Source organism: Pan paniscus, chromosome 12, assembly GCF_029289425.2.
Source record: "Pan paniscus chromosome 12, NHGRI_mPanPan1-v2.0_pri, whole genome shotgun sequence".
In the NCBI taxonomy this organism is placed as follows: Eukaryota; Metazoa; Chordata; class Mammalia; order Primates; family Hominidae; genus Pan; species Pan paniscus.
In genome coordinates this window covers 59,133,969-59,156,412 of record NC_073261.2, presented here as the reverse complement: position 1 = coordinate 59,156,412, position 22,444 = coordinate 59,133,969, and the positions used below count along the sequence as shown (strand labels likewise).

At 39.2% G+C, this 22,444-nt stretch overlaps 2 long non-coding RNA genes across 3 annotated transcripts in view; one reads left to right on the top strand and one right to left on the bottom strand.

Annotated features, from left to right (window-relative positions):
- LOC130541222 (uncharacterized) overlaps positions 1–1,533 on the top strand; it is a 31,098-nt gene extending 29,565 nt beyond the window's left edge. Inside the window, exons 3-4 of the long non-coding RNA XR_008955266.1 lie at positions 234–316; positions 1,271–1,533. This is a non-coding gene — a long non-coding RNA (uncharacterized LOC130541222). The remainder of the gene's footprint in view (positions 1–233; positions 317–1,270) is intronic.
- LOC103783712 (uncharacterized) overlaps positions 1–22,444 on the bottom strand; it is a 220,410-nt gene that overhangs the window by 68,243 nt on the left and 129,723 nt on the right. The gene's annotated exons all lie outside the window — the stretch shown is intronic.

The following is a 22,444-nucleotide window of genomic DNA, read 5'->3' as shown; positions in this document are numbered from 1 at the left end:
CAAAAATACTGGAAATGGAAAACTGTATTCTAATTGCCTCCCCTGGATTTCCTACTCCTGTAAATATGGACAAATATAGTGGTATAAATGAAATCCACAAGTATTAAGGACCACCGTATTGGAAAGATGAAGCCACTTCCTCATAGAGCTATCTAAAGAACAAGTATAGCTAACATGCTGCTAATCTTTAGCATGCTGTTAATTTTGAGTTACATGTTCTCCACCTTCCTCAGCAATCCTTTGGATGGCAGTTCCAATGTATGAAGCAATGGACACAAGGATCAAAACACACAGTTTTGGAATAACTGGCCCCCAGGTAACTGAGAGATGACTGTCCTCCCGTAACCTAACTAACTGGTTCCTTCTACCAAGTAATAAACAACTTTCCGGAAGCCACTTTTCCATCCCTTGGAAAAACGTCTTTCAAGGATATCTCTAATGCAGTTTTCTAGCCCTGGGATTCAATATTTCAAGAAATACCTTTAAGCCAACTAAACCTCTAGAGATTTTTCTGTTTTCACTCAACTCTTGTTTCAGTTCCAATATTTCTAGGAAAACATTGATTGATTTACTGTGGTAAATTATGAGATGTTTTTAACGTTGGATGCAATATATCTGATTTGTGATCTCTAGGCCTCAGATGTTTTATAGCAGAAGTTAAAATTCTACACTGCAGGCTGGCACGGATAGGCTCACCTGTAAGCCCATAAAACCCTCCACCAGATGCGTTGCTTCTTTTCTCACACCTCTGACTCCACTTTCCTTGATTCGTCATGATCCACTTCAATAAATTAGTGATGCATAATTTCAAACAGCTGATTTCAGACTAGTCCTAAAGTGATCTAAGTGTCATGCTGAAAGGCACAGATGCTGAAGCTTGATGGAGATTGGCTGCACATGATGGTGGGAATCACAAAAGCAGAAAGGTATGCTTGATGCATCTGAAAAAAGCAAAAAAGCCTAAGCTTCTAAGTGTAATAGTTGCCTATTAGGTTGTTTGCTCTTCCAGACAGTAAGATCTGTGAGGTCTTGTGTCTGTCCTATTCATCATCAAATATTCAGTACCTACTCCTGAGCCCAGTGCAGGGGAGGGGAACAGTAAATATTTGTAGAAGGGATGAATGAAAGGTAGGCCAAATGAGCCATGAGGAGGGAGAAGCACAAGTTCAAGTCATCAAAATCTAAAGCTGAATTTTTCAACTTATTTCCTCCTTTCTATTCAGCGATACTTGCAAATCTCGAGAAAACTTATTGTCATTTTTTTTTTCAGTTGGGCTGAACTGCACAATCATCAACTTCCCTGTTGACTCTGCCTCTAAAGACAATAGGTCTTGGGTTCAAGCTCCACATGGATCTGTTAGTGCCTTTTTCTGTTTTATGGCCAGAGATGCAAATTACATCTATGTTTATTCCTCTTGCTATCTATGTCTTTTAATGTTTCACACTCTGCATAGGAAAATTACTTTGTAACATCTAATTCTAGTCCTCCCTGTCACAATTTAAACCCATCCCTATTCTGCGTTGGGGGAGGACAAAAGACAACTCTTGATTAACTTTCATGCCCCATTTTGATTCCTCTCTGGATCAGTTAGCTTTTGCTGTATAACAAACCACCATCATTAGTGGCTTAAAACAATAACCACTTTAATTAGCTCATGATTCTGTGTATTATCAATTTGTGTTGGGCTCATTCAGGTGGTTTTACTCGAGTGATCTGGGCTCAACTGTCCTTGACTGGGCTTACTCATATATTTAGGGGCCCCAAAAGATGCTGTGAATAGCCAAAGGATGGTACCTCCCTCTGCAAGGTCTCTCATTCTCCAGGAAGCTGAACCAGCATTGTTCATATGGTGGCAGAAGATAACAAAAGCTATAAAACCATGGAAAGCCTAGTTCAGGAGTCAATTATAATTTCTGCCACATTCTATTGGTCAAATCAAATCACCAGGCCAGCCCAGATTTAAAGGGTACAGAAATAAATTTCCCTTCTTGATAGGAAGAATTTGTGACCATTTTTGTAATCTACTACACCATCCTAGGGTTCCTTCAGTTTCTTCAGTCTCATCTTTTCCTCACATTTTCCCCAAATAAGTCTTTTTTCTGTTCATTTGGGATGCAACTTTAAGACTCCATGTATATCTCAATCATTTATTCCATAAAAACTTATTAGGCATCTGCTGTATATCAAGATCCATGGTAGGCTCAAAGTCTACCAAAGCATGGTTCTTAACACTTAAGGGGCTTAAGGATAGAGGATCAAGCAAATAATTAAGAACTAGAAAGTGAAGAAAAATTAAAGAATCTTAGTAACAATGAGAACATGATTCAGGGTCATTAAACTCAAGTCAGAAAGAGAGAGCCAGAAAAGATTCCTGGAAAAGATGGTGCTTAAATGAGTAGGAGCCATATAGATCAGTACTACTCAAAGTGTGGTCTGTGGACTAGTGGCAGTATGCAAACTGTTCGTTACTGGTTTGATGCAAGAGAAGAGTAAGAGTTTGGAAATTATAATAGTAACTTGGTATTGCTGCAAAGTGCAAGCATGTGATTTTGAAAAATTGTCAGTCTGTGACAAATTTAAATTTAATTTCTTAAATGATCCATCATCATAGATAGTCTGAGATGTACTGACTAGGTAAAAAAAAGTGGACAGAATGCCCCAAGCTAAGGAAATAGCATGTGGATGTTAGGCTGAATAATGAACCCCCAAAAGATATCCAAGTCCTAATCTCTAGAACCCATAAATGTTCTCTCATATGGAAAAAGGGTTTTGCAGATGTGATTAAGAATCTTTAGACAAGGAGATGACCCTGGATTATCTGGGTGGGCCCTAAATGTAATCACATTTGTTCTTGTAAGAGGGGAGCAGAGGGATATTTGACACTGACAGAAGAGGAGAAGGCAATGTGGCCTTGGAAGCAGAAACGGATTAACATGGCCATGAACCAAAGAATGAGGGCAACCACCAAAAGTCAGAAGAGACACGGAATGGATTCTTCCCTAAAGCCTCCAGAGGGAGAGTAAACCTATCTACATGTTGATTTTGGACTTCTGGGATGCAGAACTGTGAGGGAATAAGTGTCTGATGCTTAAGACTCCAAGTTTATGGTAATTTCTCACAACATTCATAGGAGACTAACACACAATTATGAAGAAAAGGGAGCATGAAGCAGCTCGATATATTCAGGGATCTGTAAGGAGCTAGACAGTAACTAAAGGAAAATACACATGTAGGGAGGAGTAGTAAGGATAGGGAGAAAGAAGGAGGCAAGGACTGGGAAGAACAAGGATCCCAACTTCATCTCATACTGGGGTTGGAATAATTAAAGAGAAAGACTTTAGAAACCATTCAGTTCTTAGTTGGCAGAGTGTAGTTGTATCCTATATGGACTAAAGCACAAAGGAATATTGTCTTTTGAACTCAATGCAAGAAAAACGAGCACGCCTTGCATGCATCTATAAATTCAAACCAAGTTGTGTGAACTGATGTGTACTCTAAGCCCAGCTTTCTCAGGGGAGAAGAACAAGCCAAATCTGATGATAAAAGAGAAGAAGGTATATTATTTACCTGGTTCATAAGGAGTGGATGCTATAACAAGCTAAGAGCTAGTAAAAACAAATCTTCCAATTTGTCTAGCCTGAAACACACACACACTCAGATACATTGTAAAACCAGCCTATCATACTAACCTAAAGGAAAAAGGAAAACCATTAAAAAAAAAAAAAGAGTGGGGGAAGACTGAGGACTGGCAATTGCTAGTGACATGTTTACTAAATATATTCTAAAACATTAAACATAACATTGGAAAGCAAAGGAGCCAAGTGGTTGGAGAAGCCCACTGATTACTATTCAGGTTTGGTCTCTGATCTGCTTTCTCGGCACTTGGCTTCACAACCAGAGCTCAGCCAAATAAATCTGCATCTCTGGCATCTCCAGGCAACTCCGAACTTGGCATTTCTGACACAGGAGAGCTAGCCAGGAAACCCCTCTTTGGAGGGGAACCAATGGGCCAGATTCACTCTATCAACATCCAGACATCATAGCTAATTACAAACACACAGGACCAACCTGACAGCCAGCTCTGTAAGTAGCAGACACCAGCATTCCACAGGGAACTGGCTTGGCTTCAGTGAGTACTCCCAGTGACGAGAACCCTTTTAAGCAAGACACTCCAAGGGCTCACCAGATTGTGATGGGTTTTGTGTGGCCATGTAAAGACATTCTCCCACCAGCCCCCAACCCTGGGAAAACCAAATTTCTATTCAGAGAAAGTAAATGGAAATCTCTATCAATAAGAGTATATTCAATATTGTAGAAATATAAATAAATAGCTAACACATCCCTGCCCCACCCATCTGGTGCTAAACTCCTTTTCGATTGGAGCCTAGGAAAAATTCTAGAAAGGAAATTGGTAAAACCCTTGACCCATAACTCAGGGAGAAAAACAGTTTGACTCAGAAGCCCATGATGTCTTTCCCTTTTCTGACATTTTCTAACAAGAAGTTATTCAGCAGGAAAACTGGAAATTTGGCCACAAATGTTAAGATCTAGGCAATGAATTAGTCAAATGTTTTTATGGAGAATCCATTTGTACTTGACATTAATTTAGGTTGTCTGCTAGAAGGTCAGGCTTCTTGGAAAAGTTGGGGCCAGGAGAACAGAGTGCTATGCCACCAGATCCTGATGGCCTAAAGCATCTTGAGAAATGCACTCTGCTTCACACCCCTGCATCAGTGTGATCCTGGCACTTGTGTTTGTTACAGGAGGGTTGTCTAAGTGGCTGGTTTAATCATATTACTCCAGTGGCCCGCAAGTAAGTGACACATGAGCAGCCTAGATGGCCAAAATCACTCAACTCAACTGAGCCAGAGCATTGAGCCAATATTCTGCATGGAGTCTTTACATCCCTAAGACAATTATATTATTGTGCAATTTGCCACCATAATGTGGATCTTGGCTCTTAGGAAGAGTTTATTAAAGCTTATTTTTAAATTCCCTCTCTAGCCCATCTGTTCTACATCCCTTCAACAACTTTTTGGGCTACATTTGACTAGATAAGAGCTTTATGCATTAATCCTGGTTAGATGGTAGAGAACTTTCCTAAATCTTTCTTCCTCAAATGGAACCATAATGAGGATGTCTAACTTATTTTTTCTGATGAAGGAATGTATATTTCTGCATAAAAGAAAGATTTGGTATCCAGAAATCACAGTAGCATTGCATTCTAGTAATCCTTCATGTGTCATACTTGGAAAGATGATCAAGTAACATTATCCCATTTGTATTCCATTGTCCTTTTACATGTTGCCACTTTCAGCCCTAGGTTCTTAGACCATGTGCACATTTGTCACAGACGATCCTTTATCTTGAGCATTCCAAGGGTCTGTGGCAGAATACCAGTCCCCCTTCCACATCCTACACTAGTCCAGGAAGAAATCTGTGTCCAGAAAGAGAATAGCTCTAGTAGAATGACCTTTACTGAGGCTTGACATCTGCTACCTTATAAGCTTCTTATACACTCAGCCTAATCCACCTGGAGGCTTTGCTGCCTGATGGAAGGTGATAAAAAAGTTGTTATGCTATAAGCCCTGTCTTAGATTCGAGGCATGTAGGCTGTGTAAGATTCTGAGGCTTAGGGCAGACAGAGGGGGAAATAATTCTTAGTTCAGGTGCAATTTTCAAGATGCTTATTAGGATGAACTCTGGTCTAAGAACAACTTTATTGGTATGAAAGTCAGGCAAGGCTTCCTAATAGGAAGGAGGCTCCCAGCTTCCCAGCATTTCAGAGGGGCTAATGTAATGGTGATCATAAAACTTGACAAAAACCGACAGGAACCAAGAAGCCCAAGTCTAGAAATTTACAATCCACAGAGGATCAACAGCTTGTATTCTGGATATCTCAAAGGTGAATGCTCTAAAACACCCATCTGCCAGTGGTGATGAAAACCTGGACGCCCACAGTTATAAATAATTCATTCTATTTCTTACAGCAACTAAGGCGAGGGCCTAAATTCCAAATTCAACTGGGTTTTTTATTTACACCCTTGGCCAAGAAAAGAAAGCTCATAGATGGAGCTTCTAAGAATAATGGAAGCATGTCTCCAAGCAGAGAGGGAGACTTTGAGATACCTTACTAAAAAACTGCTTCTCTGAGTAATAGGATAATTGCTTCTCAGAATCACAAAATGAAATGAAAATATAAACCATAGTGGAGGAACTAAAAAACGTAAAAATGTTATTGTATTATGAAAGATTTTTAATATTTGTGGGTACATAGTAGATGTATATATTAATGGAGTATACAAAATACCCTGATACAGGCATACAATGTGTAATAATCCCATCAGGGTAAATGGGGTATCCATCGCTTCAAGCATTTATCCTTTGTGTTACAAACCAGTTACATTCTTTTGTTACTTTAAAATGTATAATTAAATTATTGACTATAGTCACCCTGTTGTGCTATCAAATGCTAAGTCTTATTCATTGTTTCTATTTTTATTTTGTACTCATTAACCAACCCCATTTCCCTCCTACTTCTCCCACCCCCACTACCTTTCCCAGCCTCTGGTAACCAGTCTTCTATTCTCCATCTCTATGGGTTTAATTATTTTGATTTTTAGCTCCTACAAATAAGTGAGAATATGCAAAGTTTGTTTTTCTGTGCCTGACTTTTCTCACTTTACATAATGACTTCCAGTTCCATTCATGTTGCTGCAAATGACAAGATCTCATTCTTTTTATGGCTAAATAGTACTCCATTGTGTATATATACCACATTTTCATTATCCAGTCATCTGACGATGAACACTTCAGTTGCTTCCAAATCTTGGCAGTTGTGGACAGTGGTGTAATAAACATGGACGTGCCGATATCTCTTTGATATACTGATTTCCTTTCTTTTGGGAATATACTCAGCAATGTGATTGCTGGATTTTATGGTAGCTCTATGTTTAGTTTTTTGAGGAACCTCCAAACTGCTCTCTATAGTGGCTGTACTAATTTACATTCCCACCAACAGTGTACAAGTGTTAACTTTTCTTCGTTTCCTCACCAGCATTTGTTTTTGCCTGTCTTTTGGACAAAAGCCATTTTAACTGGGGTAAGATGATACGTTGTTGTAGTTTTGATTTGCTTGTCTCTGATAATCAATGATGTTGAGAACCTTTTCATATGTCTGTTTTCCATTTGAGAAATACCTATTTGAGTCTTTTGCCCATTTTAAAATGAGATTATTAGATTTTTTCCTATAGAGTCATTTGAGCTCCTTATACATTCTGGTTATCAATCCCTTGTCAGATGAGTAGTTTGCAAATATTTTCTCCTATTCTGTGGGTTGTCTCTTCACTTTGTTGTTTCCTTTGCTGTGCAGACACTTTTTAACTTGATGTGATCCAATTTGTCCATTTTTGCTTTGGTGGCCTATGCTTGTGGGGTACTACACAAGAAATTTTTGTCCAGACCAATATTTGGGAGAGTTTCCCAATGTTTTCATGTAGTAGTTTCATAGTTTGAGGTCTTATATTTAAGTCTTTAATCCATTTTGATTTGATTTTTGTATATGGTGAGAAATAGGGGTCCAGTTTCATTCATGAAAGAATTTTCTTGCCCTAAAGCAAAAAAATGGGATTTTTTTGTGCTCAGCAAACACACTTCAAAGGGAAATTATTTACAGTCTGCATTGAAAGAAAAGTTTCTTCCTTTTAATAAATTTTCAGTGTTGAAAAATCTGGCATATTGGAAAGATATTTGTCCATTGATAAACTGTTTACATTTTTCTCTCTCATATATTCCTGATTAGATTATATAAATATAGAAAATCTATATCTATGTTACCATTATAGCTGTATTACCAATATCTATATTATTATTGATCAGGTGGCATATATATATATATATATATATCTCACCTGATATGTTGTTGGCAGGTATAAGATAAGACTCATAGTCACTGACATCACCAATTCTGTGTCCTTTGAAATATACACATATTTGAATATCAGAACTTCTGAGAAAACCTCTCCTTTGGGAGGAGTGGGTGATATACATAATTTCTTCACAATTATAATAGAATCTCCATCAATACTCACAACAGGGAATTATTTTAGCCTCATTTCATAGAAGAATAAAATGTGAGCCTGGGAAGATTCAGTGACTTGCTCAAGGTCACACAGCTAGGAAAGGTTAGAACTGGCATTCCTGATTCTTAATCTTGTGCTTTCTCTAGTACAGTATGCTGCCTTTAGTCTGAACCCTAAATGGACCACATTCCAGAAAAGCTAATGATATTTGTAAATGCCATTATTAGTAAGTGATTTATCTTACCCAATTTCCATTCTTCCTGAAAGAGATGTCTGTATCTGCCATGAGCTAAAACAGTAGCATTCTACCTACCTGGCAAGAACATGACTCCCCTGAGTTGCTAAGTTTAGGCATATCAGACAAAATGGAAGAATGTAAAGTTACAATGATTTTATATCTCCCAGTTGAGATAATGCTACTGAGAACCACTCGGAGCTGAATAAATTGAACAAGTGTAGTTTTGATTCGTTTCAAAAGACAAAGTATAGTATTTTTTTTCCTAAATCAAAAAGAAAAGTCAATGGCAGCAAAATAAAGCTCTTATTCTAAATAAACTCACTTTTATATTTATTTGCTGAATTTCAATAGTATATATACAGAATAATTTGAGTCATCTATGCATAAAAATGATACTTTGCATTAGAAAGATTCATAGGTAAATACCTAAACAAATGAAACATCTAAAATATACAATGGCACACAATGCAAATGAATCTATCGTAATAGCTTTGGCTAACATTCTTCCAGGCTTACCATATGCCACGCCTTGTGCTAAGCGGGTATTATCTCATTTCATCTTCACAACAACCCTATCAGGAAAAAACTAGCATCCCTTCCAATTACAGGTAAAGAAACCAAGGTTCTGTAAAGTTAAGTGGCTTGTTTGAGCCCCTGAGGGAGAAAGGGGCAGAGCTGGGGATTGAAAGCAGATTGACAGAGGACCAAGGCCCCGTGTGTTATCACCACCTATGGTCTCCTCTTTTCACATTACCTGATATTCTACCCACATGCACTAATTTGAGGAGCAAAATAAGTTGGGATTGTTTTTTTAATAAAGTTTTTTTTTAAAACAGCTAGCTGGTAATAAGTTATTTAATTTCCCCTCTGAAGACACCACATGAGCCTTACCTATGATCCAGTGCTAACCCCAACATGGTGCATAAAAACTGGCCTCTTCACCCAACCCCCAGCACTTGCCTCTTCAGCTCTCCTCGCACTTACCTCACCCTAGAATCAGACCAAAGAAAGTCACGAGTGCAGCCTGAGGTATTAGAAGGTAGAATGGACCTAGCAGAAAGAGACAAGAACACAACGTGGGGGCAAAAAAGGCCTATCCCGTTACCAACACCACCAGACCGACTATACTGGCCTACCCCAAACTAGTGTTTTCATTTCTCCTGACTGATCAAGTATCATCTGTCTGCATTTTGTCTAAATGCAAGTGACATTTATATCCATCCCCTCCTTCTTTTAACCATTTGTTCATGTCTATATTTGAGTTTCTGGCATCATGCTAGGTTCTAAGGATACAAAAATGAATGAGATGCTATCACCTGCTGTCAAGAAATTCACAGCCTAGGGAGAGAGTGACATATGACCAGAGAGGGTCCAATGTGGACAGATAATGAAGAAGGGAGTCAGCAGAGGAGATTCTGAGAATACAAAGGAGAAGAGAGGCAGCAACCCAGCGTGGGTGGGGTGAGCTGATCAGAGAAGGCCTCCTGGAGCAATGCACCCAGAGCTGATATGGAGCTGGAAAGGTGAGTGCATGAGTGAAGGAAATGAGTGGAGTGGGGGAACAGTGTTCTGGGCAGAGTGGACCTCATGACCCAGAAAGAGCCTGGTGTGTCCAGTGATTCACTATCTGTGATCTAAGTAAAATGCCTAAAGAGAGGCAGGTATGTTAATCTCCAAGACCCCTAGAAAAAAAGAGATTGGTATAGAGAGGCTTTGCACTAACTCCTCCTTTCCTGCCTGTTATGGTTTGTCTGTGTCTCCACCCAAATCTCATCTTCAATTCTAGTTCCCATAGTCCCCATGTGTTGTGGGAGGGACCCTGTGGGAGGTAACTGAATCATGGGAGTGGTTACCATGATTGTGAGTGAGTTCTCAAGAGATCTGATGATTTTATAAGGGACTTTTCCCGCTTTGCTCGGCACTTCTTCCTGACATCATGTTAAGAAGGACATGTTTACTTCCCCTTCCACCATAATTGTAAGTTTCCTGAGGCCTCCCCAGCCATGCAGAAATGTGAGTCAATTAAGCCTCTTTCCTTTATAAATTGCCCAGTCTCTGGCAGTCCTTTATGGTAGTGGGAGAATGGACTAATACACTGCCACTGTATTTACCCAAATGACTCCATCGCCTTCATCTCAATTCTTTACTGCGCTATGACCACTCAGCTGTGGATGGCACCAGATTAGCAAAGCAATGCCTTGGGTCCAGGTGACAGCCTTTAAACATGAGCAGAGGCACCAGCCAAGCCTGGCATGGCACAGCACTGATACACACATTCTGTGCTTCCATGTCTCTCCCAAATCTATGCCTTTACAAGTGCACATTCACTCCTGAAAAAGCCAAGAAGCCAAATAAATCCAAAAGAAATGTATGCTTTCCAGCCAACATGAGCCTGTCCTCTACATCTTAGAAAAGCAATTACAACAACCATGGCAACGTGATTTATTGAGGGCTTCCAGTGGGCCGAGCTACCATCATCTCCCACCTGCACCACTCTGTGGCTTCCTCATAGATCTGCTTGTAGTTTCTCTCTGGCCCTTCTGATGCCTTCTCCTTTCAGCAGCCAGGGAAGTCTTTGTAAAGTTGGTTTACAAAATTGACTTATTTATCCCCACCCTCCTATTTCATGCACCCAAGTCTACATAACAACTGCGCTTCCGTGGCTTTCCATGGCACTTAAGATAAAATAAAAGCTCCTTCATTTGACTGAAGTCTGCCTCATCTCTCTCCCCATCCTTCTCTCACACCACATCTCCCTAAACTCTATGCACAGCCAGGAGCTCTTCTTTCATTTCCTTGAATGTCCAATGCTCACACAGGCTTTTCCTTCTTTCTGGACCATTATTCCCATTCTTCTTCACCTAGACAACTCCTAGGCCTTCTCCACAAGGTGATTCAATTATCACCTCCTCAGGAAAGCCTCCCTGATCTCCTTGGCAAGGAAAAATATCATAACCTCTCCTATTTAAAAAACTCTTATATAGCCAAGCCTCATAACCTCTCAAAGCAGCACATTTCTTTATTGCACTAACCATGATAATGATGTATCATTTATTTAGTGATCAATGCTTGTCATTGTTCAGTAAAGGACATGCAACAATAAACAGGTGAACATGGGAATATGGGATCTATTGACACTGCCACATATGGCACCACCTGAAAGCAGCTGACCTGATAAAAACACTGGATCATCCTATAAAAGTTTCCACAAAGGTGCCAGCTCAGGGTTCACAACCTGCAGCGCCAGGGTGCTACGCCCCAGGATATACACTGCAAAAAGTCTACACCTAATACGTGAGGCTATGCCCCAATAGCTAGAATACACAGGGCCATGATCTCCCAGCAACCCACCTGTTGAATTTGTGTGTCTCATCACTACCGCTTAAGGCTCTGTTGGGTTAGAGGTTCTAGGTCCTCGTGGGAGGCAGCGTGGGGAGTGTGAGGAATGTTTCCCCAGGGGGACACAGTAAGGAGACCTCTGCACCTAAAAATATGATCACTGCCTAGGTCCGTTGGCCAGCTCATGCCAGTGAACCACCTCTTGGTGCTGTCATGATTGTGAGAACAGGGAAAGGGCAGTCATGGCAACTTCAACCTGACAAAAGTAAGGCAACCAAGAACCAGACCCCTCAAGGAAGAGGACATGAGGCCCACCATGAGCCAAAGAAACATTTGGCTGAAAGTGAGAAAAACCCAGAATGAGTAGAACAGGAGTTATTTCTTCATTAATTACTTCCCAGCTGTAGCAGAGGGGACTATACATATCTGTCTTAAGTCTTTCTGAAATGTCAGGGACAGAGTGGACCTAATATGACACACGAGTGTCACTGAGTGGGGTAGGAGGTGAACTGTGGCAAATACCACATCCCCTTGGCCACCTTAGATGTCAGCTGCAGCCTGGTGAGCATTTCCATGCACATTGGCAGTGTCCTACATCAAGTCCCATGCCAGCATCACCTTACTTTTCTGACTCTAGAATTTTTTTTAAACAACAGAATCTCCGACAGCTTGTTTACTGGGCAGGTCATAAGTGCAGGGGAGTTAACTTCCCTAAGGACAACCCTCAGTCTGGATCCATACATATATATTGAGAACAAACTGTCTGCAACCACACAGCTTAATAGGAGCAAGAACTAAGACTACCTATATTATTATGACTTTATTATTCTAGGACTCAGCCTTAACCAGCTTTGTGGTTTGAAGCATCAAGTTCCTAGAGTGGACTAGACAAGATTGAAAGATGAATGGCAAAGATCACCAAGGTCACAATTACTTAGAAGTAAAAACTTCTAGATTGAAGAGTGTACCTTTAAACCCAGGATTAAGTCTCTAACTAGTTATGAAATGTCAATAAATGTTCATTGGAGCAAATAGCACAAAGATTTAGAAGAATTGGCTCTAATAATGTTTTATACACAAACAAAATATATGAAAATTTCTACATTTTGTTTATGTGGAAATTTGCCTCACAAGACCTGTGTGTGTGGTGGTGGCAGGACACTCCACCAGGCACGGAAGGCCAAATTATTGCCACAAACAAGCTGTGAGATGCCAGGTGGCCATTTCATTTCTTTGGGCTTTCATTTATGCATTTGTAAAATAAAAGAATTGAACCAAATCATCTCAAGTACTTTGTATCTAAAATTATTAGATTTTCTAATGTATATCCTTAAGTTGTGTTTTCACAATGACTCATTCTGTTTTGTTGAGGAAGCCAGCCTCCAATTACATCTCCAAAAAATAAAGACAAGTTGCAACCTGTTTAATCACATGCAATCAGTATCAAGTATGTATTACAGGTATCATAGATAATACAGAAAGAACCTATTGACTCTCCCCCTATTCTAGGACTCAACCCTAACTTGCTTTATGGTTTGGAGTGTGAAGTTCCTAGTCTATAAAGAGAAGGGAGTTCTTGTATCTGCCCTCTAGATCTTTTCTAAACCTACGAACCTAAGACTAATGGCATCCCTCACCTCCCACAGCTTGTCTATGTTGTTTATTTCTCACCCATTGCTTCACTAAGGAAACTAACATTGCAACAGAGACCAGAGGGAACAGGACAGGGGCAACCGCAATTCAAGCAGCTGGTTTTAGAGTCAGTAAAGCAACTGCTGTTCTATTTTCCACCTGCAAGTTAAAAAGTGAGTCAACTATTTCAAATGTTAGCTAAACATTCCTACCAAATCTAGTGCGGTAGATTCGGATTTGGAGTACAGAGAACTGGATTATAATTCTAATTCTGTCACCTGATGGCCATGTCACCTGGCCACATCACTTCATCTCTCTGTGATCCTGTTTCTCCAAGTGTAAAATGGGGATAATAGCAGGGAGATGCTGTGGAGATTCAGAAAGATTAAATACAGTAACCTACATGACAGAACCTGGCATAGCACCAGGCACCTAGAAGACCTTCGCTGAATGATTGGAAGGAGGATCTAGCTGTCTGCCAAAGAGAAGAAAATAGGAAACATGAAAACACTAATGAGCATAAACAGAAAGTGTACTGGATGCAGAGTGAGATTTGGGTTCTAATCTCAGTCATTACTAGCTAAGTGTCCTTGAACAAGTCAAGGTCTCACTTTTTCTCACCTCAATTTCTTCATCTGTAAAATGTTGGGCTTAACTGCCATGATTCTGCTTTAACATTCCAGGATTCTGCAATGACGTTAGTTTGCCATTGCTGATGTTAATGTTGTTTTCTTCTCAGTGATCCACATTCCAAGAAACCATTCTTGGAATGGAATAGGATACCTAAACTAACTCATCCTACTCATTCGTTGTAATGGAAAAATAATCAGTTCTTTATTATTTATGCCACAGGCATGACTCAGAGCATAAAAGTATGAGTAGAGGAAGTCTATGGCCCTTAAAGAAAAGCGCTAATAAATAATCTGTTTTAGAACTATAATTTTCTTTTTTTTTTTTTTGTTTGAGATGGAGTCTCACTCTGTCGCCCAGGATGGAGTGCAGTGGCGCAATCTCCGCTCACTGCAAACTCCGCCTCCTGGGTTCACGCCATTCTCCTGCCTCAGCCTCCTGAGTAGCTGGGACTACAGGCGCATGCCACCACACCCAGCTAATTTTTTGTATTTTTAGTAGAGACAGGGTTTCACTGTGTTAGCCAGGATGGTCTCGATCTCCTGACCTCGTGATCCACCCGCCTCGGCCTCCCAAAGTGCTGGGATTACAGGCATGAGCCACCTTACGGCCTTAGAATTACAATTTTCAATAGCAAAAAAAAACCCTATGAATTCTCCAAAAATCAACAGAAGCAATGTTAACCTTTTTTTCTCTAATAACAAGGTGGTTATCTCCAGTGCCTTCTAGAATATCTTTGTCTGTTATTCTTACTCCTCATAAGCCCCCAAGCCTAATACTATCCTCCTACAGCCATACATTCAAATCGAGCCTCAGGATCTCAAGCAAGGTTCTTCAATTGACCTACAAAATGGGTGTTACCTCTGCTGGTAAGGAGACTAGACCTCTCCCTTGAACAATGTCATATCCCATGGCATCACTATTCCTCTTCTTCAGATTAAAGGCTGGATGGTGATGAGCAGATTTCATCTTTCTGCCAAGAACAGATTGACCCTGAGGTAAGTAGATAGCTTACAGTCTATCCCAGGACAAATGCAGGTAGCAGGCCTTCTTTCTCAAACAACACAAGTTTCTAAAAATTCCTTTCACCTCCATTAAATTTAAAACATAGTGTATAGTACTCTTTTCTTTATTCCAAATATTAAAGTGCATATCCATGGTAAAAATGATAATTTCTCAAATAGATACAGTCCTAGAAATCATCTAGGGATAACAAAAACTAAGTTTCAATGAACATGCCAATTCTAAATGTCATGTAGTGGTTGCCTGGGGTACTATGTTGTAAAGGACTGTGACCTGCATTTACACTCAGTGGGGATGCTGCATTCAGTGAGCCAGCGTTGCTTAGGAGGATGGGAGAAGTAGAAATAGATCACGTCTATTGTCCTTGACCTCGTCTGGTGATCAAATACTGGACCAAATCTGGCCACACTTATTCATTTATATATGTTCTGTAGCTGCTTTCCCTCTACAGCAACAGAGTTGAATCTTGCATCAGAGTGTGTGGCCCACAAAACCTAAAATATATTTACTCCCTGGCTCTTTACAGAAAAAGTTTGTCAACCCCTGATTGTAGTCTAACCCTCTCATCTCACAAATAATAGAATTAAATATATCTTCCTGTTTTTCCTTTCAATTTAAACCTTAGATTCTGATTAGCTAATCAAATCAAAGTAATAGTGACTTCTTACTAGAGTGGTACAAGCTGAGATCACAGTTTGTTACATGGAAGAACCACCATATGTGGAATCAAACCATGACCCAGACACCCAAACCGTATGTCAACTGTATTCTCATCTTAGGGGTGATATTTCTGAATTTCAATCTAGAGTTTACTTATCATGTGGCTTTTCTAGTTAAAAAAATAAAATAGTATAATTTTGACAGGAATAATAAAAAGTATGTTTCACAATTGTAAATTGTCTCTCCATTTAAGTACACATGTCTGTCATACCATTGAAAGGAGGAATAATAAATCCAATATTTATGGTTTCACTATGGGTTACTGGCATCCTTGTAGTTTAAATAGGTGACTAAGAAGAAATCCTGCTGGCAAGCAAATTTATACATACTTATTTTGTGCCTTGACACGCTGAAAGTGTTCACATAAAATAATATAAGGCTTCTATAGCCTTGATTATTTCTGAATACTGCAAAATCTTACACTGGTATTGCAAACACACTTTGAAAACAGCTGGGGTAATCATGTTTAGTCTCAATCTGTGCTGTCCAATACAGTGGCCACCTGCCACACGTGGCTACTGAGCACTTAAAATGTGGCTAGTTCAAATTGAGGTATGTTGTATGGACTGGATTTCTAAGACATGGTATGAAAAAATGAATGTGAAATGTATCATTAGCAATTTTTTGTAATATTGTATGTTGAAATGATATTTTAGATATATTGGGTTAAATAAAATGTATTATGAAAATTACTTTCACTGCTCTTACTTTTTTGATGTAGCTACTAAAAAATTTAAAATTATCTATACGGGTCATGTATTTCTTTTGGATGTGCTCTGGTGGAGAAATTTTTAAAAAAATATTTATGAAAGCAAGCCCAATGAGATAGGGAAATTGATACACACTTATAGAAAATGTACTACGTTCCCATGCCTCTGCTGATGTCATAGCCCTAACAACAATGAGCAATGTTCAAGGAAAGAAATAGCCCAATAAGTCAACATCTACCTGTTTAACATTATGAGAAAACTGAGGTCATGTCTCATGACTAAAGGCCTAATCATCTACTTCTCTTCCTTTTAAAAGTTTTAAAATAGTCCAGCAAAATTAGCACATAATCCCTCCCCGTATACTCACCCTTTCAAAAAGGAGCATGGCCTGAAAAATATCTGTTGATCTAACAAAAATAAAGAGAAGTTATAAACCAGACACTATCATGCAAATAGTTGAGTTGGCCAAGAATTTACTTCAAGTAATACCACATGACATTGTTTGATCTCTTTTGTTTCAGCAAGGATAAAAAAGCCAGCCATAAGGAGACATGACAAATACCATTGAGTACTGCAGAGCAACTTGGCAGCTGCCCGAGGTACAGCATCTTGTTTACATCACCACGCCAAGCCAGGAAGCAAAGAGTGAGGCTTTAGTCCCTGAGGCATTAAGTCCTCACCCTGATACCCCAATCCAGGTCTAGCCACCTCTCTCCAGACATAGTCCTGAGCATAACAGCTGTGGAGATCAGTTGCCTTTTCTGCGAAATTGTCATTAAACCATGAGTAATTTGGCACTATTTTCTGCATGATTTGTCCTCTCTGAAAATGAGCAGACTCAGGCTTGTGAAAATGGAAATTGATTTACTTTCTATCCTTCTTGAGCTCATCTATTTAAGGTCTACTTCTGGGATGTGCCAGGAGACTGCACTACTTTCAAGTGGTGGAAATTTCTTAAAAAAAAAAAAAAAAAAAAAAAAAGCTGAAGGAAACTTGGAATGAGAATGCACTTGGCTAATTGGTTTGCCATCTAGCACTACCTCTTTCTCTAAGCAGGGAGAATCAAGCCGCTGTCTGCTTGATGGGGCAGTGGCAGCCTCGTGTAACCTCTGTAGTTATCTTCTGACTTCTCAGCTGAATCCACTGCATTCTACATATCTTTCTTATTTAAAGTAGAGTATGCATTTAAAAATAATATTTCTGTAAACCTTATCAAGCAAAACATGGCATGACTCGATGCCAAATTATAGTGATGATTATTTTAAGAAGACTCACAGCGCTTTGGCCCAGTTTTTGGAAAATGTGATTAATAGCACTGCCAGTGCCTTCTAGTGAGCCAGCACCACAAACTAGCTATTTGATTTCATAACACAGTGCTGTTGTGATCACCAAAGCAACACTATCCGTTTAGGTGCTGGATTAGAATCCAGGCGAGTCCGCAGTATAGTCTTTACACTTCATCAACTTCCACACAGGACATAAATTGCACTAATATAGTAATATACTGAAATCTCAGACCAACTGTTTGTCATCGGATTAGAATGTGATGACACAGAATAAAGATGTGAGACAGAATCTGTGCTGAGGTCTAAATTCACATTGGAAGTCTGGGAAGAGAAGACTGTTTATAAAATTATAGCCCAGGAATTGCTGCCAAAGTCAGCCTTTGGTGCAGCTGTAAGTCGGATGGAATCCACCTTCCTGACGTCAGACCCACCCACTGGAACACTGCTCCTCTGACTGGGGCTTCCCTGAATGGAAACTACATGTCATACTGCAAAGTAGGTGCTGTCGTTCTGGAGCTGTCGGCACGATTCAATCTTTGTAGTGGGTTGATTATTTGTTCTTTTCCATCCAGCAAAAAGGCTATCAGCACACTTGTGGTTTTAGCATTCATATTTTTCATCCCCAAGTTCTGAGTTTTGCTCAAGCTGACAGATTTCTTGAGTTCTACTCCCTAGGACCTTCACATCTGATGATGGGGTGCTTTTTCATTTTCTTTCCTCCTGTTTTGTATTCTTCAGTTCACTTCTTCATCTTCTTTTCCTAGGAAATGGTGACCTCCTTTGTACAGATTCTGCTACCATAGACAATGTGCATTACCATTTACAAAACCCAAGGATACATTTTGGTTTTCTATTATTTAGAAAAATTGGGGCCATACGTAAAGACGCCATGGAATAGGTGTTTATGCAGAAGGTTTGTCTGGACTAAAAACAAAATGAAGTTTGAAGTCATTATTTATACATTTCAGAAGCTCCTAGATTACTATCTTAAAGGTTGTTTTTGTTTTTAATATATGACATTTGAAGTTTCAGTCACAGTGTAAAAAATATTTAAATCAGTTTCAACTGGTTTGCCAGGGAAGCAGGATGGTAAGGGCGGTGGGCATAGGGCTAACCTAAGCTTCGGCTAATTGCTTTAATACACATCTCACAAGGTGATCCTCATAAAGGGTTATATTATGAATTCAATTATATAAGTAAGAAAACTGGTGTTGAGAGATGTGAAGTGACTTGTCCAAAGTTACCTCCTATGCAGCAGAGTCTGCATGACTAGAATCCAAGTCTTCTGGCTCATTTTTGTTTGTATATAATTTATTTGCTTTTATTTTTAATTTTACACAGATAACTATATCACTAAGTAATGTATCATTTAGGTTTCCATGACATGATGTAAGTGTAGTCATTCCACATGTTACCGGCCTTTTTTTTTTTTTTTTTTTAAGAGATGAGGTCTCATTATTTTGCCTAGGCTGGTCTTGAACTCCTGGGCTCAAGCAATCCTTCCGCCTTGGTCTCCCAAAGTGCTGTGATTATAGGCTTGAGCCGCTACACTCGGACCTGTTACTGACATTTTTTTCTTTTTTTCTTTTTCTTTTTTGTTGTGCTCTGTCGCCCAGGCTGGAGTGCAGTGGTGGGATCTCGGCTCACTGCAAGCTCCGCCTCCTGAGTTCACGCCATTCTCTTGCCTCAGCCTCCCGACTAGCTGGGACTACAGGTACCCACCACCACGGTCGGCTAATTTTTTTGTATTTTTAGTAGAAACGGGGTTTCACCATGTTAGCCAGGATGGTCTCGATCCCCTGACCTCATGATCTGCCCACCTTGGCCTCCCAAAGTTCTGGGATTACAGGCGTGAGCCACCGCTCCCAGCCAACATTTTTTAAAAAACACTTTTTGAGGTATAATGGACATACAAAAAGCTGTACATATTTAAAGTATACAACTTGAGTTTAGGGGTAAGTATATACCCATGTAACCATTACCACAGTCAATGTCATAAACATGTCCATCACCTCTAAAAGCTTCCTCCCACCCTCTTTATTATTATTGTTTATTGTCATAAGAACACTTGACAGAAGATCTACCCTTTTAGCAAACTTTTAAATATACCATATAGTATTATTAACTATAGGCACTATTCTGTACAGTAATATATCTCTAGAACTCACTCATCTTGCATAACTGAAAATTTGTACCCTTTGACCATTACCTCTCTGTTTCTCCCTTCCCCTAGGCCCTGGAAACCATAATTCTCCTTTCTGCTTCTATGAGTTTGCCTATTTTCGATTTCTCATATAAGTGAGACTGTGCAGTATTTATCCTCCTGTGTCTCACTTACTTCACTTAGCATAACATTCTCCAGATTCATCCATGTCGTCACCAATGGCAGTATCTCTTTCTTTTAAGGTTGGATAATATTCCATTGTATGTATAGGCCACATTTCCTTTATCCTTTGATCCAATGATAGACATTTAGGTTGTTTCCACATCTTGGTTATTGTAAATAATGCTGAGATGGACATGGGAAGGCAGATATCTTTTCAAGACCTTGATTTCACTTCTTTGGATATATACCCAGAAATGAGATTGCTGGATCGTATGGTACCCCGATTTTTTTTTTTTTTTTTTTACTTTTTAGGAATTTCTGTACTGTTTTTCATAGGGTCTGCATTAATCTACATTTCCACTAACCGTGTACAAAGGTTCCCTTTTCTCCACACCGTCACCAAAATTTGTTCTGTCTTTTTTATAATAGACTTTCTAACTGGTATGAGAAGATATCGCACTGTGATTTTGATTTGCCTGTCTCTGATGGTTAGTGACATTGAGCACCTTTTAATATACCTGTTGGTCATCTGTACATCTTCTGTGGAGAAATATCTATTCAGTTCCTTTGCCCATTATTTTAATTGGGTTATTTGGGTTTTTGCTAATGTGTTCTTCATATATTTGGGGTATTAACCCTTTATCGGATATGGTTTGCAAATATTTTCTCCCAATCTCTAGGTTATCTTCTCATTTTGTTGTTTGCTTTGCTGTGCAGAAACTTTTCAGTTTGATGTAATCCCACTTGTCAATTTTTGCTTTTGCTCTCTGTGCTTTTAGTTGTTATATCAAAGAAATCATTGCCAAGGTCAATGTCAATAAGGCTTTTCCTTATTTTTTCTGGGAGTTTTATGGTTTCAGGACTCACATTTAAGTCTTTAATTCATTTCAAGTTCATTTTTGTGTATTGTGTAAGGTAAGGGTCCAGTTTTATTCTTTTGCATGTGGATATCCAGTTTGCCCAATTTCAGTTTTTGAAAAGTCTATCTCTTTCCCATTGCACGTTCTTGGCACCTTTGTCAAATATCAGTTAACCACATGTGCCTGGGTTTATTTCTAGGCTCTTCTGTTAATTCAAAATTCTACCTCCAATAAATCATTTACATGTTAGAGCCTGGTACTTGGTTACAAACAAAAACATCCATAGATTCAGGGCAGTGAATTAGAATTGCCTAGTCTCAACTACATTTTTAGAAGTCAGTGAATGTAACTTTTTCATATTGCACAAACTCTTAATTGCTATAGTCAAGCAGCTGATAATTATGGATTGGCTTGTTAATATTTATTCCTAACCATTTCTTGAGCATCTGCTATGTGCCAGGCTCTCTGCTAGCTTATAAACCATTAATTAATACAGTATGCTTTGTATTAAAGTATCACCCCAGATGCTTTAAAATGAACTGATTATTCTAGCTTCTGAAAGATTATTACAAATTGATAATTTGTTTTATAATTGATTCTTGGTCTGCAGGATCAGTGAAGAGACAGTCCACCACCATATATACATAAATGTTCCACCATTTATTCCAAGGGTGGAGTATCAAGATGGGGATCCTTTGTAATATCAGTGTTGAAATGGAGTAGGAAAACCTAAAATAGGAAACAAATTCATGAAAATGCTAAGGAGATATAATCAAATCATTAGGTTACAGCACACGTGTTTAGGGGTCAGGAGATATTGACTCTGAACAGTCATGTGAGTCTGCAGGTCAATTTTAAATTAAGGACAGCAGAATTTTTTATCTTTTTATTTTTTATTTTTTTTAGAGACAGGGTCTTGCTCTATCACTCAGGCCAGAGTGTCATGGAGCAATTACAGCTCACTGCAGCCTTTAACTTCTGGACTCAAGGGATTCTCCCATCTCAGCCTTCCAAATAGCTAGGACTACAGGCATGCACCACCATTTCCAGCTAATTTTCATTTTTATGTTTTATTTTTGTAGAGACAGGGTCTCACTATGTTGCCCAGGCTGGTCTCAAATTCCTTCTCAAGTGATCCTCCCACCTCGACCTCCCAAAGTGCTGGGATTGCAGGCATGAGCCACTGCACCCAGCAGAAATTCTTAAAGAGGCAAGGCCAACAGAGGCCATTCATTCAACATCACGGCACCATAGTGGCCTCTTTTTAAGATTCCTCAGGCAAGTAGAACTTATTTGTCTCAAAGACATTGTATCATGAACCCAATGTCTAAACTTTCACATGTGTGTTTTGAAGGATGTTTTTAAGGAAAGAAAAATTTCTGTTCTATAAATTATTAAAATAAAAGTTGCTGTGGTGATCTTTACTTTTGTTTCATTCCCTGGAATTAACCACGGGCTCAAGACGTTCCTCAAGGTGCTATTGCCCTTATAGAATTCTTTTCTCCCCAAACTTCAGATGCTCTTCTGCTATAATAAATATCCATGACTTTTGGATTTGGAAAGTCCAAAACTGTTATCACATGCCCTCTGTGTACTTA